This window comes from Bombina bombina, chromosome 1 (genome assembly GCF_027579735.1).
Source record: "Bombina bombina isolate aBomBom1 chromosome 1, aBomBom1.pri, whole genome shotgun sequence".
Classification (NCBI taxonomy): Eukaryota; Metazoa; Chordata; class Amphibia; order Anura; family Bombinatoridae; genus Bombina; species Bombina bombina.
In genome coordinates, this window is record NC_069499.1 from 378999561 (window position 1) to 379027097 (window position 27537).

The following is a 27537-nucleotide window of genomic DNA, read 5'->3' on the forward strand; positions in this document are numbered from 1 at the left end:
GTTTGTCACGTGCAGTCTCTACTGCGCATGACTGCATCTGACAAACATACTTGGCCAATTATTATATAGGATATATATATATATATATATATATATATATATATATATATATATATATATACGTATCTATATATATATATATATTATATATATATATATATATATATATATATATATATATATATATATATATATATATATATATATATATATATATATATAAATAAAATGTGTTGTCATGCCACTACTGCCATTTATAACTGGTTATACTGTGTTTTATCAGAATCTATACATCTTTATACTTTTCTAATATATGTCTTTTAAACTTACTATATTTAGGACAGAAAAAAAGTCTTAAAAAAGGCTTCTATAAATGACTGATTAACCTTGTCCTATTCCTCGGATTTGCCATCTGCAATGCTGTCATGCAGATCTCTATCAGGATAAGCACAGGCACCAGAGAAAGAGAATCAGCATATTGCACATATGCTTTGGAAATGTTGAGAAATTCTTTAAACCTGTAATATCACTAAAAAAGGAGAAAATACTGATCTCATCTTTGTTTACCAAATATCAATTCAGAGTTCAATTATTTTGCTATCATATTTTGGAAAGTGGTAGCTATTAATGGATCATATTACATTAGAAATATCAATTAAAGGGACAGTTCACCCAAAAACTTTCTCCCCTTTAAATTATTTCCAATGATCCTTTTGACCTGCTAGAGTGTATTAAATTGGTTGCAAGTAGCTACTTTACTCCTATTTCAGCATTTGAAATAGCTGATTTAGCTTGTGGTTTCCCAACCTATACTGAAAGTTTTGATACTGGCGTATACGCTATTCACAAGCCTAAGTAAACACAGTCAGCAGAAGAAATTAAACCCTCAGTGGGGGGCATGATAGTTAAGTAATAAAATGATAATTTTCCATTGTTCTCTCTATGTATTGAGCTTTGGTGTTCCAGACAAATATAAGATAAGGAAGCAGGTCTGTGTACATAAAAGTGATAACATAATGAGATCTGATATTACCTGAAGCTCAACCCATTGTAATAGGCTGTGGTTTCAAAGGACAAAACCAGCTACTTCATATACACAAATAAACCCGAAAATGCAATTTCTCAAATATTTTATACTCTGCAGTTGGTATAACAAGTCATTTAAAATACATTTATGGAAAAACAATTTTACAGTGTACTGTCCCTTTAATATATATTTCTTCTAATAACAGTGACCTACAGTAACTGCTTATATTAAAAAAATATGTAATATTATGCCAATATGTATAACTTCTTAACTATTTCAAAGTAAGACCGCTTCTGGATACCTTAATCCCATTTTAAATGAAGCTAATATAAATAACTATAATGAGATATGACATGATTTGTAACCTGCTTAATTTGAGCTCAGATTAAAAAAAAATACTTTGAGTATTAGAAAAAAATTACCATTTCTATTTTAGACTGAGATATGTTACATATCATATAGTTAATTATCTATTTTAACGCACAGACAGAAATGTTTATTTGGTCCTCTGTTATAAGTAAAAAGAATAGACCACAAGGAACACTTCTTATCATAAAGAGGAGCAAACTCCAGCTGTCAATTAGTCTAAGATAATTCATGGCTGTAACTGGTTGTTTCCTCCCAACTAGCACCAAACAAGTTTCCTCTACATTAAAGGAACAATCAACACAGTAGATTTGCATAATCAACAAATGCAAGATAAGAAGACAATGCAATAGCACTTAGAGGCTGAATTATCAAATGTCTGTCAGACCTGATCCGACAGTGCGGATCAGGTCTGACAGACATCGCTGAATGCGGAGAGCAATACGCTCTCCGTATTCAGCATTGCACCAGCAGCTCACAAGAGCTGCTGGTGCAACGCCGTCACCTGTAGACTTGCGGCCAATTGGCCGCCAGCAGGGAGGTGTCAATCAACCCGAACATACTTGATCGGGTTGAATTGTGGTGATTCCTGTCCGCCTGCTCAGACCAGGCGGATAGAGTTATGGAGCAGCAGTCTTTAGACTGCTGCTTCATAATTGCTGATTCTGGAGAGTCTGAAGATTCGCCAGAAACATGGGCCCTCAAGCTCCATTCGGAGCTTGATAAATGGGCCTCTTAGTCTGAACTTCAAATGAGTAGTAGATTTTTTTTCTGACAATTTTAAAAGTTATATCCTTTTCTACTCCCCCTGTATCATGTGACAGCCATCAGTCATTCACAAATGCATACACGTACCATGTGACAGCCATCAGTCTTTCTCAAATGCATACACACTTATTCTTGCACATGCTCAGTAGGAGCTGGTGACTCAAAAAGTTTAAATATTAAAAGAATGTGCACTTTTTGTTAATGGAAGTAAATTGGAAAGTTGTTTAAAATGGCATGCTCTCTCTGAATAATGAAAGTTTAATTTTGATTGAGTGTCCCTTTAAATTGCAGTGTAATCATTTAGATATCCCCAATCACCTCAAAAGAAACAATTTTTTAATTGCAGATCTATTAAAAATGTTTACTTTGCCTTAGTTAGCATATGCTCAGGAGAGAAAATTGAGATGTGCTCAGTAGTGATCTCCCATAACTTCTATTAACTTCTATTAACTAAAATGACTGCAACTCAGTCTATAAGAGATGTGCAGATGGCAACTGTTCCTGCTTCCTGCACATCTTAAATTACTGTCTTCATGGTGCAGCTAAAACCTCATGGCTGCCCTGTAAATTAAAATGAGATTTTAACAGGAAAAATACACATGAAGCACGGCTGACTTGTGACCCTGGAGTGCTACGGGACTTTAAATTTATTTCATTCAGTTTAATATACCTGCACACATGTTTTAATCAATCCAGAAATAGAATTAGTGTTCATGGCACTCACCCCCATGTCACACCTCAGAGATACCACTACACCTCATAGATGATGTCAAGGCAAATCTCCCAGCATCTAGGACTTAGTGGGGACAGTGACAGCACCATCATTCTGACTCCACATACTGCATTGTCACTGTCAATGCAAACACTCACTCAGGTCATGATGATCAAAAATTCTCTAGCTTGGAGAGCAATTATAGTGCAGATTTAACATAGGCTAAACTCACTGAATACTGAATGCTCAATGAAAGGCCAGAACCTGAAAGTCTCAGGGATGAGAGAGGCCTCCATAAAGCTCTCTGCTCAGATGAGATGATCTAAAATGATACTTTAGCACTGAGAGATCTCTCACAAGATTCTAGACAAGCAGAATTTGCTATACTTGTCCAAGAGGTGTTCTCTGCATTTCTGTATGTGTAGGAGAGAGAAGCAAAGTGCAACAAAGCACTGCATGACAGGAACGTTTTGTTATACGTTGTGTTCTGTATTTTATATTACTTTACACTTCTGTTTGGGTCCTTTTTTATTAGATTTAAGTTTGTATTTTCTATTTTGTATTTTAATGCATTAAGATTTAGATATAGTAATGATTTTACAAATTCTGATTACGTTTTGAAAGTTTCTGTGTTACTTTAAGCAATTAGGATCATATGTACCCAGCAATTAAATAACAATACTGTAATAAGAGATATTTGGTTACCAACGCAGTTCCTAGTGTAATACAGTTCAAGTATTCTTAAAGTGGTAGCAGATCTATTTTCATCTGGCAATAATATTTTTCATATTTTATTTTAATTATTGTAAATAAAAGTTGTATTTTAAAAATATAAACAATCATTTAACACTACACTTTTTCTGAGTGTCATGACTTTCTTTAAAAGTAGTATTCTAAGTATCATACTTTGTTGTCTGCGTATCTTTTACAAAAGAACTGACAGTTTCAGAAATTAGAAGGGACAAGGAGTTCTCTGGGATGAACAGGGGCATTCCCAGGATATTCTAAATCTCTCTCACAATGATATGTTCTAAGCATTGACACCAGCAAGTCTCACTGATTTATCACTGAAAAGTGCCTTTACATAGCGGTTTAGGGGAACTGTGTGTTCACTGTAAATATATATGTATATGCTTATATACATATATATTTATGTGTTAATATGTGTATATTTTCTGCCCATTGCTGTGCGATGTACCCTCTTCAATGCACTTTGGTTCTGTGTTGTGTATGATGGCATCAGAATGAGGCTCCCATTGGAGCCTATGGAAGCACGCTCTTGTGAGTACAATGCCTGCGTTCAATGTAAACACAAGATTGCGTTCGCATTGCACCTAACTCGTTATACCAGTGAATATTTGCGTGCACTGGTATTACTCAGGTGAGCGCAAATATTGCTTTTGCAGAAGTGATATTTTGCGCTCAACTTTTAATCTGGCCTGTTATGCCCATATGCTGAGTCTGAACTAATATGCAATGGAGATATTTTGTTTCTTAATGAATATGTATTTAAATACCCTGGGTTTGAATCAGGGTGGATTTGATTTAAAATAAATTAAATGAAATCATGATTTAAATCACAATTCAAATAGCAAATTAAATCACTAGTCAGCAAGTCTCATTTAAAGGGACAGTCTACACCAAAATTTTTCTTATTTAAAAAGATAGATAATCCCTTTATTACCCATTCCACATTTTTGCATAACCAACACAGTTATATTAATATATTTTTTACCTCTCTGACTAACTTGTATCTAAGCCTTTGCAGACAGCCTCCTTATCTAAGTGCCTTTGACAGACATGCAGTGTAGTCAATCAGTGAAGACTTCTAAATAACTTCACGGGAGTGAGCACAATGTTATCTATATGACACATGTGAACTAGATCAGTCTAACTGTGAAAAACTTTCAAAATGCTCTGAGCTAGGCGGCAGTTTTCAACTGTTTAGAAATCAGTTTGAGCCTTGCTAGGTTTAGCTTTTCAAAAATAAAACCAAGGGAACAAAGCAAATTTGATGATAAAAGTAAATTGGAAAGTTGTTTAAAATTGCATGCCCTATCTGAATCATGAAAGTTTAGTTTTGACTTTACTGTCCCTTTAAAATCATTGTTTTCTACATAAGGTTTTATTTTTAAATAATAGATTTTATATTATTTTTCCTGTTATATATTAAGAAATTACTGATTTACTTATATAGCATTAGAAATACAAAGGTACATTATTATGAAATTAGTGGTAAGTGTTCAATATAATACGTTAATTATTTATATTTGATCAACTTTTCAGATGTACAATATTAATGGTTTTATTTACCTACAAACATAATTATTACCTTAAGAATAACAATCGGCTAGATTACGAGTTTTGCGGTATGAGTGAAAAAGCAGCGTTAAGGCTCTTTTTCACTACCGCTGGTATTACGAGTTTTGCAGGTTTAGCTGCACCGCACACTTTTTTGGCCGTAACGCAACGTAACTTTCAAAAAGTCCTTTTTCAATGGGACTTCCACAGCGCCGGTATTACGAGTTTGCCTGGGAGGCCAAAAAGTCAGCGGTACAGCCAATGGGGCCTAGTTATCAAGCCGTCAACCTCAAATACGCTGGAATTCCACAGCGTATTTGTGGCTTAGTTATCAAAGGCTAGAGACCGGCAAAAGTAGAATTTAGTGACGTAAGCTTCGATCCGCCGGACTCAGTCCGACACAGATCGATTCTTACATCACTCCAGATGTTCTGCACACAAGTTCGGCACAATCTGACTACTTTTGCTAGTTATCAAAAAACTAGTAGGTACGCTCGGCACTTTTCCGGCCCAGCGTACCTGGTTTTCAATCCGAGGAATCAGCCAATCAGCCAATCAGATTGAAGTTCAATCCGAATGGCTGATCCAATCAGCCAATCAGATTGAGCTTGCATTCTATTGGCTGTTCCGATCAGCCAATAGAATGCGAGCTCAATCTGATTGGCTGATTGGATCAGCCAATCGGATTGAACTTGAATCTGATTGGCTGATTTGATCAGCCAATCAGATTTTTCCTACCTTAATTCCGATTGGCTGATAGAATCCTATCAGCCAATCGGAATTGAAGGAACGCCATATTGGATGACGTCCCTTAAAGGAGCCTTCATTCGTCGGTAGTCCATCGGGAAGGAAGGATGTTCCGCGTCGGCGGGATGAAGATTGAAGATTGAAGACCCCGCTTGGAAGATGACATCGCCCGGATAGAAGACTTCTTCAGCGCCGCTTGGAAGATGACATCGCCCGGATGGAAGACTTCTTCAGCGCCGACTGGAGGATCACTTCATCGGATGGAAGATTTCTTCAGCGCCCCTTGGAGGATAACTTCTGCCGCTCCGGATCTCCTCTTCGGTTCCATCGCTGCGCGGCTGAGTGAAGACGACTCAAGGTAGGATGATCTTCAGGGGATTAGTGTTAGGTTATTTTAAGGGGGGTTTGGGTTAGATTAGGGGTATGTGGGTGGGGGGTTTTAATGTTGGGGGGGTTGTATTTTTCTTTTACAGGCAAAAGAGCAGTTTTCTTTGGGGCATGCCCCACAAAAGGCCCTTTTAAGGGCTGGTAAGGTAAAAGAGCTTTGAACTTTTTTAATTTAGAATAGGGTAGGGCATTTTTGTATTTTGGGGGGCTTTGTTATTTTATTAGGGGGCTTAGATTAGGTGTAAGTAGCTTAAAATTGTTGTAATATAAACAGGGGAGACGTGTTTCCAGAGAGCTCCTGCAGAAATTTACTATAATGATAAATTAGGACTTATCTTTTACAATTTGCCCTAAGATTAACCCTGAACCTGCAGGACTACCTTTACGTTATTAGAAGACCTCTTTACTTGAATCTTTATACCAGTTTCTCCCTCTGACCGACAGTGCCAGTTAGGAAATACCCAGGTCTCTGCGGCCTACTGAAGTTTTGGCTTCAAGTATGGAGGAGGTCTCTTCAGCTATCCACGAGGTTCTGCGGGAGCTCAGTTTGCAGATATCAGCCGGTTTTCAAGATCTATCGATCAGCTTAAGGATTATTATGGAGCAGCGGGAGATAACGATGCAAGCCGGGCTGAGTACTACAAAACTCCCCATGCGCATAGAACAACCCCTTCCACGAGTGGAACAGATAGTGGAGACTACGGACAATTTTATTATTATTGAAATAGCCAGTGTTCCTGTGGGACCCACTCTACTCTACAACAGCCCTGCTCGGGATGATACGATAGGTCCAGTGAGGCAGAAAACTATACATCAGCCTGCGCAGCGGGAACCCCTTCTGGAAATTAGAAAGCAGGGCACATCCCGTGCGATCCGGAACCAGAAGAAGTCCTTACCGCTAGCTCACAGAGTCGCAAACAGTGACACTACACCTACGATGATGAGAGTAATTCCCACAGAGCTCTTTGGTCGCATCGGGGTTTCACGGGGCTATAGCTGCGCCATCTATTCAGCACTGCTCACCTTGGGAGATCACAGAACGTCTGGTCACCTACCTCCACACAAGAGAAATTCAGCGTATGCAAGCTGGGACACCCACCCGCCCTTAATTTCAGCTGACATCAAGGTTTTAGCTGAGGATGAGTCCCTTTGTTCCTACAAGCAGCAGCTACCAGACGGGATCCTAGAGGCTGATTTGCCCCCTGGATCGAAGTTGTCTTCAAGTGTGTGACATACAGACTGGAGTTGGTTAGACTGTTTGTGCTCCCTATTGTTCAGGACTCTCCCTGACAAATATGTAATTTATGTAATGATCGGACTTCATGACTAACAACTCTGCTCACTGAAGTATATATGAGGGGACACCACGCATCTTCTGTTTACTTTCCCTAAGCCAGATGAAAGCGCTATACATGCCGTTTGTAGAGTTTTTGTTTTTTAGTTATTTACTAGCCCCACTGACCACCGTTAATGAAGACGTTATTAAGCTGTCTGATGAGGTGTTTTCTTTTTTTTTTTAGATACCGGATGTGTTTATTTAGCGATCCTGGGGACTGTTTTTCTTTAACATCTAAAACTGAACTTGTTTGGACCATGGAACTGTTTATTTTACCACAGCTTTCATATACATATCTATGTCCTACAAGTTCACAATGTTATCACTGATCCAGACATCTATGAAAATACATTATATAAGAGCAGGTGTCGATTAGCTCCTCTGTTCATATTATAACAGAACTGTTAGAGGTCAGATTTAAAATATATAAGCTTGCTGATACAGTAATCACTTGTCCATCTAGCATATTACCAGATGAGTGAGAGCTTCCCTTTCTTTTTCTCTTTATTTTGTTACAGCCCAAGAGTTATAAGGTTAACTCATTTACTCTTTACTCTGTATTAGTTTATTTTTCATATAATAATGTCTATAGTCTATAACTTTCTAAAGACCAGGATGTGTTTTGTTGTGATAATATTTTTATTGTTATTGAATGCCACACTCTGACTCACAAAATTTATAACTGCCATACTGAGTATTGACTAGAGCCATACTAATATTTTGGATGGCTCCTGGTGATGCTAAGTTCCATTCATACCTACCTATGCTCATAGTCATTTTATCCCACACTATAGAGTCCTCAATAATGGTACACAAAAGATAATGTCCACTTAACAATTTATATTCCAGTATTGTTTAGCTTTTCTCCTCACGTGCCCAAATTACCGCTTAACTGGATATGATAGTGTCATTTACAACATTCTGTTTTCTAAAAGTTATGCTCTCAGACACGTTATGGACTGCTTTTAATTTTCCTTCAAAGTTATATAGTTATATAAGTTAATATGGTATTTATATGCGCTGCAATATCCTACTTCTATCCAGCACCTATTTATTAAGAAGGAGAGAGGTTGTACATTTAGCATCTATAGATATGTTTACATGGTTACACTGTGTGAGTAGTCACCTCCAACCCAGTCTCAGGATAATTACAATACCCTGTGTTTATCCCCTGGTATAGGAGTACTTTCTTTTTAGCTCACATCAGCCCCTCTGAATATGGTAATATAACATTAGTGTGAATCTGGCAGTTCATTTACATATGTTACAAACACTATTACTGTTTTGTATTTACTGGCTATCCTCTGCTAGTTAAAAGACAGCTTACTTTTGATATGTCGTTTAGAGATGCAATGTCATATTTCAACATCAGTGGGGCATGCAGGCAGCAATGTTACTGAGTTATACATATGGGATATAATCTCATCACTAGAACCCTGGTAACTTGGGTATCTAAGCTAGATGGGATGGCCTTACTTTATTAAATGCTGGGGTGTGTCGCTTGCGGCCGGGGCAGCATACTGTAGTATTCTTGTAGTGAATTACTTGATATCTCAAAACTACCGGTATAGCTTTACATACATAGTATTCCATGTCCCCTAGGCTAGAGCTTGGGGTAAAATGTATCTCTAGAGCTATACATCCCACATAAAGCGCATAATAGATGATAGCCCGTGTTTGCACACTTAATTTTTGTGATACTGAATTGATATTCGATTAAGTTGCCTAGAGTACTAATCTATCTGTTTGGTCCACTAGCGTGTTTGAAAGTAAAGGGCTCTAAGTCTATTAACCTCCTCATAATGTATCTACATACCTAGAATAGCCATTATTAAAAATCTAAGGGCTATGTATCATGTTGACTTCCCCCGCCCCACATATGGAGAGAAATTTCCTTAAAACTGTTATTGTTTTGTATTTTCCTGGGTAGGTCATCATCAGACACAGAGGTAGGCTCAATCTATTGCTTACTAACAACAACTGTTATTATCATGCAATATAATCTGAACTAGTTGCACTTTACTAAAACGTAGACTTAAAGCAGGGATAACCTTTGATATCCTAGTTCAAAAACCTGATACTCTCTGTGTGTGTATCATGTTGGAATTTTAAAATGACGAATAAAGGCTGTTTTTATACATACATCTTTGGATATTGGGATCGCCTTCTTTTTCTCTTTTGATCCTAGTTCATGTTATGGTATCACATAGCCTGTACCCGCTAGAAGTCTTAGCATGTATATAGTTGCCATACCCTACAAACCATGATAGTGTAGGTATATAGTCTCAGACACAGCACCACCTCACCACCTCACTACTAGAGCACATCATCATCCAGCCGGTACTTGTTGCCTGCGGGTCATACCCCTATTCCCTCTTCCCCAATCGCCTGTAGGTGGCATCTCCCCAGGAGAGGAGCCCATCTAGAAGCCCCCTATATCTCATTTTATACCATGTATGCTATCATTTGTCTTATATCTCATAGTGCACACACCCTAATACCCCTCTTTGAGAATAACTGCTCCAGAATGTAATCTTATTCATTCAATACACAAAAGCTCAGGGACTTTAATCAGGTTTCCACTTAAGTATACTTATATAGATCAGCCATCATGATAATAACCTGGGAAATTTGTTAGCTCCAATATAACTTATGGCTCCGCCCCCCCCCCCCGCCCCCACCTTTAGCTACTGTTCACCCTTACTGTAAGTGAACAAATAAGCGGTATTTATCCGCAATTGTTAATATATTGTTACAAGTTTTTCTTATATCCCTTTTTTATTTATATAGAATCCAAATACATCTTTATGTTATATATAGTCTACCATACTATAGGATGTACAAATTGTTATGGATATTTAAACTGTGAATGTTTTTTTTTTCTTCTTGCTGTGTTGTAACATAGGAAACAAAACGAAAAAGAGGTAATGCCAGAATGTGATTACTCCATGTTATGCTAGAGGTTAATGGCTTGACAAAGCCTCAGAGGTGACATGTTTCAATTCTATGCATAATGTTTATTGTATGCTACCCTTGTATATCTGGTATTCCTCAATAAAAAACTTTGATTTAAAAAAAAAAAAAATTGTTGTAATATTTTTAAAATGTTTGTAACTTATTTTTTTTGTTTTTTGTAACTTAGTTTTTTTTATTTTTTGTACTTTAGTTAGTTTATGTAATTGTATTTAATTGTAGTTATTTGTAGTTAATTTATTTAATTAATTTAATGATAGTGTAGTGTTAGGTTTAATTGTAACTTAGGTTAGGATTTATTTTACAGGTAATTTTGTATTTCTTTTAGCTAGGTAGTTATTAAATAGTTAATAACTATTTAATAACTATTCTAACTAGCTAAAATAAATACAAAGTTACCTGTAAAATAAATATAATTCCTAAAATAGCTACAATGTAATTATTAATTACATTGTAGCTATCTTAGGGTTTATTTTACAGGTAAGTATTTAATTTTAAATAGGAATAATTTATTTAAGTATAGTGTAGTGTTAGGTGTAATTGTAACTTAGGTTAATTTTTATTTTACAGGTTAATTTCTCTTTATTTTAGCTAGGTAAGCTATTAAATAGTTAATAACTATTTAATAGCTATTGTACCTAGTTAAAATAAATTGAAAGTTACCTGTAAAATAAAAATAAATCCTAACATAGCTACAATATAATTATTATTTATATTGTAGCTATATTAGGGTTTATTTTAAAGGTAAGTATTTAGTTTTAAATAGGATTAATTTAGTTCATAATAGAAATATTATTTAGATTTATTTAATTAATATTTAAGTTAGGGGGTGTTAGGGTTAGTGTTAGACTTAGGTTTAGGGGTTAATAATTTTATTATAGTGGCGGCGGTGTAGTGGGGGGCAGGATAGGGGTTAATAAATGTATTATAGGTGGCGACGGTGTAGGGGGGGCAGGATAGGGGTTAATAAATTTAATATAGGTTGCGGCAGGGTCCGGGAGCGGCGGTTTAGGGGTTAATACATATATTATAGTTGCGGCGGGGTCAGGGAGTGGCGGTTTAGGGGTTAAACTATTTATTTAGTTGCGGACAGGTGCGGGATCAGCAGGATAGGGGTTAATAACTTTATTATAGAGGGCGACGGTATGGGGGGGCAGGGTAGGGGTTACTAGGTATAATGCAGGTTGCGGCGGTGTCCGGGAGCGGCGGTTTAGGGGTTAATACATTTATAAGAGTTGCAGAGGGGTCTAGGAGCGGCGATTTAGGGGTTACTAACTTTATTTAGTTGCGGGGGGCTCCGGGGGCGCCGGTATAGGGGGTAGAACAGTGTAGTTTAGTGTGGGTGCTTAGTGACAGGCTAGCAAGAAAGCTGTAAAAAAGCCGAAGAGCAGCGAGATCGGATGAGTGATAACTATCACAGTCCGCTGCTCATCGCCCCGTACTTGGTGAGTGGCTTTTTTACAGCTTTTTTGATAAATTAGGCGAATTTTTGCAGGTCCGCGGCGGCGATGGGAGGCGAGCTTAGGCGGGCGTATTGGGCCGGCGAAGGCAGGTAAAGTAGACACATTGATAACTACCCCCCAATACCTTCAAGATCCATACCGTAAACTGAAAGTCAGTAGTTACGGGTTTTACGCTTCAAAGCTGTAACATAAAACTCATAACTAAAGTGCTAACACTAACACCCATAAACTACCTATTAACCCCTAAACCGAGGCCCTCCTGCATCGCAAACACTAAAATAAAATTATTAACCCCTAATCTGCCGCTCCAGACATCGCCGCCACTATAATAAACATATTAACCCCTAAACCGCTGCACTCCCGCATTGCAAACACTAGTTAAATATCAATAACCCCTAATCTGCCGCCCCAACACTGTCAACACCTACATTATACTTATTAACCCCTAATCTGCTGCCCCCGACCTCGCCGCCACCTACATTACACTTATTAACCCCTAATCTGCCGCCCCTAACATCGCTGCCACCTACCTACATTTATTAACCCCTAATCTGCCGCCCCAATTTTGCCGCCACTATACTAAAGTTATTAACCCCTAACCCTAAGTCTAACCCTAACACCCACTAACTTTAATGTAATTAAAATAAATCTAAATAAAACCTACTATTAATAACTAAATAATTCCTATTTAAAACTAAATACTTACCTGTAAAATAAACCCAAAGCTAGCTACAATATAACTAATAGTTACATTGTAACTAGCTTAGGTTTTATTTTTATTCCACAGGTAAGTTTGTATTTATTTTAACTAGGTAGAATAGTTAGTAAATAGTTATTAACTATATACTAACTACCTAGCTAAAATACATACAAATTTACCTGTAAAATAAAACCTAACCTGAGTTACACTAACACCTAACCTTACACTACCATTAAATCAATTACATTTATTAAATATAATTAACTAAATTACAAAAAAACAAGCACTAAATTAGACAAAATAAAAAACAAATTATCAAATATTTAAACTAATTACACCTAATCTAATAGCCCTATCAAAATAAAAAAGGCCCCCCAAAATTAAAAAAAACCCTAGCCTACAATAAACTACCAATGGCCCTTAAAAGGGCCTTTTGCGGGGCATAGCCCCAAAGAAATCAGCTCTTTTACCTTTAAAAAAAATACAAACAACCCCCCAACAGTAAAACCCATCACCCACACAACCAAACCACCCAAATAAAATCCTAACTAAAAAAACCTAAGCTCCCCATTGCCCTGAAAAGGGCATTTGGATGGGCATTGCCATCTGGATGAAGACTTCTGCCGTCTGGAGGACCACTTCTTGCCGCTTGGATGAAGACCTCTTCGTTGAGGATGGATGTTGGGTCTTCAAAAACTGTAAGTGGATCTTCGGGGGTTAGTGTTAGATTTTTTAAGGGTTTATTGGGTTGGTTTTATTTTTAGCTTAGGGTTTTGGGCAAGGAAAAAAAGCTAAATGCCCTTTTAAGGGCAATGTCCATCCAAATGCCCTTTTCAGGGCAATGGGGAGCTTATTTTTTTTTAGTTAGGATTTTATTTGGGGGGTTTGGTTGTGTGGGTGGTGGGTTTTACTGTTGGGGGGTTGTTTGTATTTTTTTACAGATAAAAGAGCTGATTTCTTTGTGGCAATGCCCAGCAAAAGGCCCTTTTAAGGGACATTGGTAGTTTATTGTAGGCTAGGCTTTTTTTATTTTGGACGGCTTTTTTATTTTGATAGGGCTATTAGATTAGGTGTAATTAGTTTAAATATTTGATCATTTGTTTTTCATTTTGTGTAATTTAGTGTTTGTTTGTTTTTGTAATTTAGTTAATTATATTTAATAAATGTAATTGATTTAATTGTAGTGTAAGGTTAGTGTTAGTGTAAGACAGGTTAGGTATTATTTTACAGGTAAATTTGTATTTATTTTAGCTAGGTAGTTAGTAAATAGTTAATAATTATTTACTAACTAGTCTATCTAGTTAAAATAAATATAAACTTGCCTGTGAAATAAAAATAAAACCTAAAATAGATACAATGTAACTATTAATTATATTGTAGCTAGCTTAGGGTTTATTTTACAGGTAAGTATTTAGTTTTAAATAGGAATTATTTAGTTATTAATAGTAGGTTTTATTTAGATTTATTTTAATTACATTAAAGTTAGTGGGTGTTAGGGTTAGGGTTAGGTTTCGGGGTTAATACATTTAGTATAGTGGCAGCGACGTTGGGGGCGGCAGATTAGGGGTTAATAAGTGTAGGTAGGTGGCGGCGATGTCAGGGGCAGCAGATTAGGGGTTAATAACTTTAATGTAGGTGGCGGCAACATTGGGGGCAGCAGATTAGGGGTTAATAAGTGTAATATAGGTGGTGGCGACATTGGGGGCAGCAGATTATGAGTTAATAAGTGTAATTTAGGTGGCTGCGACATTGGGGGCTTCAGATTAGGGGTTAATAAGTGTAGGTAGCTGGCGGCGACATTGGGGCCAGCAGATTAGGCGTTAATAAGTGTAATGTAGGTGGCGGTGATGTCGGGGGTGGCAGATTAGGGGTGTTTAGACTCAGAGTTTATGTTAAGGTGTAAACATAAATTTTCTTTCCCCATAGGAATCAATGGGGCTGCGTTACAGAGCTTTACGCTCCTTTATTGCAGGTGATAGGCTTTTTTTCAGCCAGCTGTCCCCATTGATGTCTATGGGGAAATTGTGCACGAGCACGTAAAACCAGCTTACCGCAGCTCACCGCAGCGCTGGTATTGGAGTGCGGTATGGAGCTCAATTTTGCTTTATGCTGCAATATTGCCTGCTAACACTGGGTTTTTGTAAACCTGTAATACCAGCACTGTAGGGAGTTGTGCGGTGACAATAACGTGCAAGTTATTACCGAGCAGCTCTTACCACAAAACTCGTAATCTAGCCGAATGTAAATAGTTTTAATAAACTAAAAAAAAAACAGTATAGGTTTCATATTTATTTTTACTGCTTGCCGCTCTCTCCTCACACTTGTGTTCAATTCATTGAAAATCTTGAAACTTAGTAAGTGGTTGATTCTGTGCACATAGAATTGCAAAGAAACCATGGGATTAAAGGGACATTAAAGTCAAAATTAAACTTTCATGATTCAGATAGAACATGCAATTTTAAAAAACTTTTCATTGTACTTTAATTATCTAATTTGCTTCATTCTCTTGAAATCTTTTGTTGGTATGTGGACTCTAGAGCAGCAATGCACTGCTGGGAACTAGCTGCTTATTGGTGGCTGCACATATATGGCTTTTTTAATTGGCTCACCCAAAGTGTTCAGCTAGCTCCCAGTAGTGCATTGGTGCTCCTTCAACAAAAGATACCAAGAGAATGAAACAAATTATATAATAGAAGTACAATGAAAAATTGCATGCATTGGGGATGATTTATCATGCCCCGTATGCTGCAGTTTCCGCGTAAGCCTTCAGGCTCGCTGGAAACAAGAGTTAAGAAGCAGTGGTATTAAGACCGCTGTTCCTTAGCCTTCGATACGATCGGGATGATTGACACCCCCTGCTAGGAATGTGCAGGGGGCGGTATTGCACAAGTATTTCACAAGAAATGCTTGTGCAATGATAATTGCTACATCAGCATTTATTGATGTGCGGCAGACATGATCCGCTACAGCGGATCATGTCTGCCCTCACAATGTTAAATTGGCCCCTTTATCTGAATCGTGAAAGTTTAATTTTGACTGTAATATCCCTTTAAGGTAGGAATGGGCACATGTGGTGAAAGTGCAAGTTGCTTGATAGAACGAATAGTCCTGTGGACATTCATTTTGGACAATCGAATGTTAGTAAGAATGAAAAATCCATTAAAATTTGGTAATCCATTGTTATTTTGGGCTTTTTAAATTTAATTTAATTTAATATAAATCTATACATATAAATCAAAAATATCTGATTTAAATAAAAAAATAAAATATATATATATACTGTACTGTATATATATATATATATATATATATATATATATATATATATATATATATATATATATATATATATATATATATATATATAAACTTTTTTTCCATCCTGGTTTGAATCCATGTCATTTTTTAGTTTAATAGGATCAGGGTTAATAATTAAACTATTACACATTCTCATAATGCAACCAGTTTGGGAGGTAGTTGCACAGTTGAGGTTTTACATGAACGCTAATAAAGGACCAGTGGACACATACATGGATGACCTTTGTAACACTTTTTCCAAAAATGTGAAACAAAAAAACACATAGGGATGCCGGAAACAGCATTGTGTCATACTACCAGGCTGCCCCTCATAATTTGCCACATCTTCAGTAGTCTGCTTCTTTAAATTATTTTACACATACCTTGAATATTTAATACATCAACACATAAGAGTTTGTTCCAACAACTGTCAATAGTTCTCTGTAAGGTTTTCAAATCTAAGGACATTTTAATTCATTGGAAAACTATTAGAAAATTCTTGTGGTTTTTCATTGGCCTTGCTCTTTCTTTTCTTTTGACAGTGGAATTCCAGTCTATTAGGAATAATCTGTTTTCTATTTCAACTACCATAGCAACCTGAAACACCTTTTCTGCCTGTGTTGAGTTTAATTTGTTGGCTTTCAATAGACTATTTTCTGTTTAATAAACAAAATAAAAATATAACTCAAATTCACACATTTAAACTAGAAAACACATATACCCAATAAGTACTAACATCAGAGGGCAAAGTTGCTCTTTTATGGGCACATGTTAAACAGTCATTACAAGTGGCTGGTTAATGCTACTGCAAGACCTCTGGTTAATTAAAAAATGTGCCCCAATTTCCCCCAATTAAAATGGACAGTTCCTTTATTTAAATAATAAAATATTAGCATCTTTTATTTTCTTTTTTTAATTGCATAAGGGGTGAAAGTGAGGGGATGGGGGGAATTAGAAACAAAAGGTCACTGAAAAGTGTCTTTACATTGTGGTCTATGGGGACTGTGTTTTAATCGCAAATATATATGTATATGGTTAGATCTATATATATTTATGTGTTAATATATGTATATACACATCTAAACACATACATATATATGTATATAATCATATATATATATATTTTTAATTTGCTACCCAACACAGTGTGACTTACCCCTGCGCTGCGCTAGGTGCTTTGCTGTGTCCCATTGGAGCCTATGGAAGGGCTCTCTCATGAGCACAAGGCTTCCAGCCAATGCAAAAGCGGGGTCACATTTGCATGTGCGCTGGTATTACTGAGTGGAGCACAAATATCGATCTTGCAAAAGCGCCATTTTGTGCTAATTTATGGTTGCAATGTAGAGTTACTGGGGTAAATGTATTAATGTGTGAGCGGACAGGATACAATGTAGCGTATCATGTCCGCCGCACATCGATAACTGCTGACAGCATACGCTGACAGCATTTATCATTGCACCAGAAGTTCTTGAGAAGTGCTGGTGCAATGCCGCCCCCTGCTGATTTGCGGTAAATCGGTTGCTAGCAGGGGGTGTCAATATATAATATATGATCGGGTTGATTTCTGTCTGCCGCCTCAGAGCAGGCGGACAAGTTATGGAGCAGCAGTCTTTAGACCACTGCTTCATAACTTCAATTTTGGGGAGCCTGAAGACTCGCGGGAAACAAGGGATATCAAGCTCCATACGGAGATTGATAAATTGACCCCTCTATCTCTATCTAAATGTGAAGCATTTCAGGAACACAGAAATTGGAAAAAAAATGTTAAAAAAATAGAGCTTTCAGTCTGATAAAAGCAGTAAGGTTAGCTCTATTTACAACTGTGCTATCAGAAGTTTTAATTGTCATGAAATAATTATATTAACAAGAAATTGAAGACAGCCGTTACATAATACCATGTACTGCAATATTAGTCAATTATAATGAAAGGTATATTTTTTTTAAGTAAATTAAAGTATGCTACAATTTTAATTGTATTAGGCTAAGCAGAAAAAGCTTGCAGTTTCTTTGTATTTAGTCCAACATATGTTTTTTTTTTAGAAACTCACTCTTGATATTCTGGTAAAAAAATGATTAATAAGACTACATATAAAGTTATAGAACAGTAATCACACTTTAGTTAAAAAGTGATGCAACTATATTCTAAAGACAGTTGCTAAGACTCATTAAAGGATGCTGGCATTGTCAGCTACAGCTACAAAAACTCCACAGTTCACTGTAGAGCTCATTTAACAAGAAGACAAATGCTCTACAGTATAGGTAGCAATGAAACAAAAGTTGTATTCACTACTGGTTTTCAATTTTGTGAATTGTGCATAGCAGTGCATTTAGGAATATGAATTCTTAAATATAGAAAAATTGTGTTTTCTTTTTTAATTCTACGAACAACTGGTCTCATATTGGTCTAGATTATTAGGGGAGTTCTATTTATTCCTTCCGCTCACACGGTAACCATGTTCAACTTCAGCTTTTTAAGCACATTGGAAACAATGGCCTAGATTTGGAGTTTGGCGGTAGCCGCGAAAACCAGCGTTAGAGGCTCCTAACGCTGGTTTTAGGCTACCGCCGGTATTTGGAGTCATTCAAAAAAGGGTCTAACGCTCACTTTTCAGCCGCGACTTTTCCATACCGCAGATCCCCTTACGTCAATTGTGTATCCTATCTATTCAATGGGATCTTCTAACTCCGGTATTTAGAGTCGTGTCTGAAGTGAGCGTTAGAATTCTAACGACAAAACTCCAGCTGCAGAAAAAAGTCCGTAGTTAAGAGCTTTCTGGGCTAACGCCGGTTTATAAAGCTCTTAACTACTGTGCTCTAAAGTACACTAACACCCATAAACTACCTATGTACCCCTAAACCGAGGTCCCCCCACATCGCCGCCACTTGAGTAAATTTTTTTAAACCCTAATCTGCCGACCGCCACCTACGGTATACTTATGTACCCCTAATCTGCTGCCCCTAACATCGCCGACCCCTAAATTATATTTATTAACCCCTAACCTGCCCCCCACAACGTCGCAGCCAGCTACCTACAATAATTAACCCCTAATCTGCCGACCGCAAAGAGCCGCCACCTACATTATAGCTATGTACCCCTAATCTGCTGCCCCTAACACCGCCGACCCCTATATTATATTTATTAACCCCTAATCTGCCCCCCCAACGTCGCCTCCACCTGCCTACACTTATTAACCCCTAATCTGCCGAGCGGACCGCACCACTACTATAATAAAGTTATTAACCCCTAATCCGCCTCACTAACCCTATAATAAATAGTATTAACCCCTAATCTGCCCTCCCTAACATCGCCGACACCTAACTTCAAATATTAACCCCTAATCTGCCGACTGGAGCTAACCGCTATTCTAATAAATGTATTAACCCCTAAAGCTAAGTCTATCCCTAACACTAACACCCCCCTAAGTTAAATAACTTAATCTAACGAAATTAATTAACTCTTATTAAATAAATTATTCCTATTTAAAGCTAAATACTTACCTGTAAAATAAATCCTAATATAGCTACAATATAAATTATATAAATTATATTTATATTATAGCTATTTTAGGATTAATATTTATTTTACAGGTAACTTTGTATTTATTTTAACCAGGTACAATAGCTATTAAATAGTTAAGAACTATTTAATAGCTAAAATAGTTAAAATAATTACAAATTTACCTGTAAAATAAATCCTAACCTAAGTTACAATTAAACCTAACACTACACTATCAATAAATAAATTAAATACAATTCCTACAAATAAATACAATGAAATAAACTAACTAAAGTACAAAAAATAAAAAAGAGCTAAGTTACAAAAAATAAAAAAATATTTACAAACATTAGAAATATATTACAACAATTTTAAACTAATTACACCTACTCTAAGCCCCCTAATAAAATAACAAAGCCCCCCAAAATAAAAAAATGCCCTACCCTATTCTAAATTACTAAAGTTCAAAGCTCTTTTACCTTACCAGCCCTGAACAGGGCCCTTTGCGGGGCATGCCCCAAGAAGTTCAGCTCTTTTGCCTGTAAAAAAAAACATACAATACCCCCCCAACATTACAACCCACCACCCACATACCCCTAATCTAACCCAAACCCCCCTTAAATAAACCTAACACTAAGCCCCTGAAGCTCTCCCTACCTTGAGTCGTCTTCACCCAGCCGAGCCAAATTCTTCATCCAAGCGGAGCAAGAAGAGGTCCTCCATCCAGTAGAAGTCTTCATCCAAGCGGGGCAGAAGAGGTCTTCCATCCGATTGAAGTCTTCATCCAAGAGGCATCTTCTATCGTCATCCATCCGGAGCGGAGCGGCAGCATCCTGAAGACCTCCGACGTGGAACATCCATCCTGGCCGACGACTGAACGACGAATGACGGTTCCTTTAAATGACGTCATCCAAGATGGCGTCCCTCGAATTCCGATTGGCTGATAGGATTCTATCAGCCAATCGGAATTAAGGTAGGAATATTCTGATTGGCTGATGGAATCAGCCAATCAGAATCAAGTTCAATCCGATTGGCTGATCCAATCAGCCAATCAGATTGAGCTCACATTCTATTGGCTGCTCCGATCAGCCAATAGAATGCAAGCTCAATCTGATTGGCTGATTGGATCAGCCAATCGGATTGAACTTGATTCTGATTGGCTGATTCCATCAGCCAATCAGAATATGCCTACCTTAATTCGGATTGGCTGATAGAATCCTATCAGCCAATCGGAATTCGAGGGACGCCATCTTGGATGACGTCATTTAAAGGAACCGTCATTCTTCGTTCAGTCGTCGGCCAGGATGGATGTTCCGCGTCGGAGGTCTTCAGGATGCTGCCGCTCCGCTCCGGATGGATGACGATAGAAGATGCCTCTTGGATGAAGACTTCAATCGGATGGAAGACCTCTTCTGCCCCGCTTGGATGAAGACTTCTACCGGATGGAGGACCTCTTCTTGCTCCGCTTGGATGAAGAATTTGGCTCGGCTGGGTGAAGACGACTCAAGGTAGGGAGATCTTCAGGGGCTTAGTGTTAGGTTTATTTAAGGGGGGTTTGGGTTAGATTAGGGGTATGTGGGTGGTGGGTTGTAATGTTGGGGGGGGGGTATTGTATGTTTTTTTTTACAGGCAAAAGAGCTGAACTTCTTGGGGCATGCCACGCAAAGGGCCCTGTTCAGGGCTGGTAAGGTAAAAGAGCTTTGAACTTTAGTAATTTAGAATAGGGTAGGGCATTTTTTTATTTTGGGGGGCTTTGTTATTTTATTAGGGGGCTTAGAGTAGGTGTAATTAGTTTAAAATTGTTGTAATATATTTCTAATGTTTGTAAATATTTTTTTATTTTTTGTAACTTAGTTCTTTTTTATTTTTTGTACTTTAGTTAGTTTATTTCATTGTATTTATTTGTAGGAATTGTATTTAATTTATTTATTGATAGTGTAGTGTTAGGTTTAATTGTAACTTAGGTTAGGATTTATTTTACAGGTAAATTTGTAATTATTTTAACTATTTTAGCTATTAAATAGTTCTTAACTATTTAATAGCTATTGTACCTGGTTAAAATAAATACAAAGTTACCTGTAAAATAAATATTAATCCTAAAATAGCTATAATATAAATATAATTTATATTGTAGCTATATTAGGATTTATTTTACAGGTAAGTATTTAGCTTTAAATAGGAATAATTTATTTAATAAGAGTTAATTAATTTCGTTAGATTAAAATTATATTTAATTTAGGGGGGTGTTAGTGTTAGGGTTAGACTTAATAAAATATATACAAAAATGTGAGGGGTGTACTCACTTTTGTGAGATACTGTGTGTGTGTATATAGATAGATAGATAGATAGATAGATAGATAGATAGATAGATAGATAGATAGATAGATAGATATTTGCATATATATATAGGAATATCTATGTATGTGTGTATCTCTATGTTAAAAAACCTTTTTGCATTTTTTTTAATGTTTTATTTTTTATTTGATAGTGTTACTATAACTGTACTTTTAAATGTATTTTTAATGGGGGTTTTTTGTGCAACTTTTTATTCGAGCGTAACAGTTAAAAGGACAGTATAGTCAAAAATAAACGTTTCATGTAATTTTAAACAACTTTCCAAATTTTTTTCTTTTTTTTTCTTCAATATTCTTTTATTGAGGTTTTGCGTAAGAAAATATATACAAGTAATGTCATAGCATAAATGACAACATTTTCATGGAATACATTACTATGATGTATACAAAAGACAAAGTGAAATCTAAGTTATAAACATCTGAAACCTCCATTTTTAAGTTATAATTGCTTTTATGAGTGACTAATGAACCGGCCACTAATGGGCCGTTTGATATTGGGAACACTGGTCAGGCATTTTAGTCAAATTGAAGACCCCCTTGGGTCTAATGACACTTATTAGGTAGATAAGTAGGGATATATGGTGATAGTAATGATCTGAGAGCAATTAACAGCGGATAAACACCGCTTGATATTTAAGAATAAGTGAAATTAGTATATGTAAAATAGATACCGTAAAGTATCATAGAATGACACTAGCGTGAGGGGAGGGGTTCAAATTAAAGCTGACACTCAGTGTATACAGGTTTCAGGCGGAAATGACATAATAGGCCACTGTAGGACTAATAGTTTAGTGATTATATACATGAGCTGATAGTATTTGCAGATTTCCTCTGTAGGAAAAAATATGTCACTACAAACTAGACACCAACTGATCATGTGAGATTCCAATAATATTATAGCTGAGCTACATTATAATATATAGTTTATCTATAACCTATGTACATTACACTCCTATCAAGCCCCAATTATATAACGTAGGTTGCCAAAGTGTGTAGGGTTTTAAAGCTGGCTGTCTCCATGTAAGTCTTCCACATATCAACTACCCCCTCCTCCGCCGGCTGAGGGAGAAAATAGGAACCATGACTGCATGTATAAATAGGAGGGGCTAACACATTTCAACATATCTCAATACTAGAAATACCTCCATCCAACTATCCAGGAGAATGCAGAGTGGGCTGCTAGAGGACTATCACCTGATATTATGTGAGAGGGCACAGCATATAATAGCAACAGCCTCATATCCTTAGTACAGTATAATAAAACAATCAATGTTGCACTAAATTAAGTCAGTTACATAGAAATAACAATCAAGCTTAGCATAAAAAATTAAAATACGATATGTAATCTTTAGTATATAGTAGGGAGCTGAAATATCTAACTCTCCAAAAATAGCAGAACCAAGAGTAATCTGCAAACATATAAGAACTGTCTAACATCCCTAAACTGAAGGCAAATAAGCTGAACTAGAGACAGGTCCAGCAACCACTATCCACCTTAACAACGCAGGATTCCAGTGGATACTGAGAGTTATCCTATGCTTTTAAATATAGCAAGATAAGGTTAGGCTACAGGTATACAGTAAACCAGTTATGCTTCACCATTCCTTGTCAGTAATATACATTTGCTACTGTATTGCAGTGGTGTATTTGCATATTTTAGCAGGGAAGCTTAAAAACATATATAATTGTCATCTTATAGGGTACATGCGGGATGCCCTTCTGAATAGGTTATGCAAATCAAGCTTCTAAGAAGTCTTAGGCATATCAAGCAATCTGACGTAATACAGAGAAGCATGTCTAGCATTCAGTCTACATGCTAGTGGATTACTGTCTGAGCATACGTAGGCATTTAAGAACTTAAACTATCAGTCAGTGTGAAGATATGTCTGGAAAGCGATGATGTGAGACTAATACACATCTTAAACAGATAGGTAATCAGAAACCGTGTGAGTCACAACTAGTGATAGCGCTATAATCACCCAACACCTATCTTATATAGCCGGGAGCAGAACACAAAATATAGAAGAGAATCTTTCACTACAGCTTGGTGTAGTCTACTTCATAGTTCGAGAAACGTATAAAACTAGAAGGTTTAGATTGTGGGAATCTGGGATATATTTTGGGTTAAGAGAGTAGGGTATTGTGAAACTACAGTCAGGTTTAAGGAGTAGTACTAGTTGATAGTAAACTGTAGTCTATCTAGGCACCGGGTTATGAGGTCGCTGAGAGCAACATGTTATGGAATTCTGGTATCACATACAAATCTTAAGTGGTAGAAAGGCTATGGCATCCTGGAAACATATACTTATAGCGTTTGAGTCACTTAAAGGCTTAAAGTGTTTGATGTGTCGAAATTTTATAAAGCGTAGTACTTCATGTATATAAAGACCATGGAAATAATATGTTGTGAGTATTGAGAGACTACCGTATAGGCATTAGTCATTCAAACAAATATAGGTTGGAAGTAAACAGTTACCTAAACCTGTATGAACAATAACTTAAACAATAATGATTAAACATGCAGCTGAGTAGTAAATATCAAATTGCTTTATACCTTAAGAGTGATCCCTTGACTAAAGTGATATATGCTTAGGGAATGACACACATTAGCCTAGAATATCATAAGAGATCATGTCTACAAAGGGGACACTTTATTAGGAGCATGAATTATGCAAGTAGATCAGGATTAAAAGTACTAAGTATTAGTATTAAAAGTACTAAGCAACTATTTGTTGGCTTCTGAATATGTGAAAAAGTAATTTTTCCTATTCTTCAAACTGTCATGTCTTCATCCAGGATTCTGTCAGTTTTACCAGGAGTGAGATCATGAAGCCAAAGCATTTTAGGTAATAAAATGGCCTGTGAGAGGCTGAAACGCGTTGACCAAGCATCCAGTAAGCCTTATTTCTACATCTATATCTTCTTTGAGTATACTACACTATATTGATTATCTATCACAGATAAATCCAGCTAGGAGCAGATCTTTCATAGATAAATCCAGCTAGGAGCAGAACATCCACTAAAATCTCTGGATTTCCACCTGTGGTGGCAGCACTAACCCTGCAACACCTGAAAGTTGAGAATAATTTTCCATTTACTAACTTTCATCACTTAGACTTATGTTGCACCTATGAATGTATTTATCCTAACTTCAACACATTTTTTCATCAATGGCATCTTTTGGCAATTTCTGCTAAAAAAAAATTCACATTTTTTTCACATTTTTACATTTGTATCCTTTGTTGAAGGATTATTATTATTTTATTTTGCACTATTTTTTGAGCTTTCAGTCACATCCCCTTTTTTCTCCTACACCATCACTAATGAGGGATCATCTATAACATAACTATATTGGACTCTTCCTAAGTATATGCTTGGAAATTCTACATCATATTTTCACTGAACCTGGGATTACAAATTACACTCAACTGATAGGAACAATTTGGGACTTCTCACTACACCACGGCCAAGACCCTGCTGGGCGCTTAGTGCCCCATTTGTGTACCAAGGCGGTGTAGAACTGCTTTAGTGGTACTTTCTTTAGTGGTGTCACAGGAGGGTGATGTTCCCCCTGTTTTCCTTTTCTATGTATGATTTTACTGGGCTGCTGTATGTGGATTTATGATTTTAAGCTGCGCTAACTAATAAAGAAACTTTTATCTTTTATGACCTTTATAGTGCCAAGGAGTTCTTTGTTCCTCCTTATATATATGTATATATAGCTTTTATTCACATATTATTATCAAGATTGTCTACTGTCACATTTCACCAGTCTTTTTGTATGTTGATAAACATGGATCCATGTTAATGTATTATTTGAATATTCCACATAGGTACCTTTGCATATTGCATATTATTTATTGTTTTAAACTTTTGTTTTATTCATTGTTTTATTTGTTTTAACTGTCAACATTTATTGTCATTAATAAATACACATGTACTACCTATTCACATCTTAGCCCACTTCTAGTTGAGGTGCTCAGGCTACATCCATATATTCTTATAGTTACACCACTTAAGATTTTATGATGGACATATAGAGCATTCTGACATTCTGAATAAACCCACAGTCAAAGTTCCTTGTCATTGTAGGTTTTTCAGAATTAGGCCTCTGTAGAAAACAGACATGTTAAACATATAACACAATATAGGTGAAGGCCCATTTCAAACTGCTGGCAGTCATCATAAAGTTATAATGCCCTCTATGATTGGCACATAGAACTGCACATGAAGTGTCACAGTGCTATGACTCCCCGGGATATTAATGTGCTGTAAAGTGCATGTCCCATAGTTAGCCGATCCCAACTCTGCTAGAGCACCTGTAATAGAGTTCTGCTAGTAAACTGATCCAGGGCCTCATATATGGGGAAATCAGTGGTTTATAAATTATTACTTTGGCTGACAGTCCTGAGTCCCATGAAACAAAGAAAACTTCTCCAAAGGGACAGTATACAAATCCTGCATAGAGTGTAGGATAGGCGCTAGCATGGCCTGTGTCCCCACCCGAGGTGAAGCACATGCCATGGTGGTTAGGTCGCTGTCACACATCAGCTCACACATTTCTGCAGCTTCCTGGCTCTGAATGTAAGACAGCCCGTGATCCGACAGTGTTGCGCACTGCAAATGCTGTAGTTGGGCCTGCTGGTAAGTCCTAATTAGGGGTTCTCCAAGTGCGGCAGCTGACCGCGGACCTTAGGGTGTGAAGAAGATCTGCTTGTTGCCGGTCAAGTCGAGAGCTAAGCTCAGCTAGGATGTAGGTCAGATCTATCATACTCAAGGCAGGTGTTGTAGCAGAGGGGTCAGGAATATATGCTGTGTGATGGTCACTCCCTTGGTAAGGTAAATGGCGGCTCCAACTATATATTAACAGTTGGAGAGGGACACTGAACTACTCGCTCCTGCTGCCATGGTTGTGTAGTAGTTTGTGACTCAAGATCAGCCCGACAGACAGGACAGGTCACTAGAACTTAGGAGCTGGCAGACTAGATACTTAAGATGGCTCCCATGCTTGTGTAGTCGACCACTGTGTGGCCTTCCTGTCAGGCTTAAATCAGTCATGCAATCTAGCTTGTGGGAACTTATCAGTGGTTGTTCACGCTCCGGTGTAATAGACTTCAATGAACCTCTTGCTGATTACCTTGCAATCTAGCTTCTATGTGGAGGTTCGCGGGGATACCCCTTTCGGTGCCTAGGGTATATCACTCTATGGGGCCAATTTATCATAGTGCGAGTGGACATGATACAATGTAGCATATCATGCCCGCTGCACATCAATAAATGCAGAGCAGGAGGACGTTATGATGCAGCAGTCTTTAGACCGCAGCTTCATAACTTCTGTTTTACGGCGAGCCTGATAAATCGGCCCCCATATGTCCCTTGTCCACATTTAACATTGCACAGGTATTTCTTTGTGCAGTGCAGGCCCTACTCTCATGAGCCCAATCGCACAAGAGCAGTGAGCAGAAGATTAAAGGCCGGGTATAAGCTGTGATCGAAAAAATTAATATAGGCAAAGCAACCTGGAGTGGAATCATTGTTGAAACAAATAGTGGGGAGAATATGCCGCTGAGTTAAATGCCTTTGTTTATTCAAATGTATGCATTAAAAGTC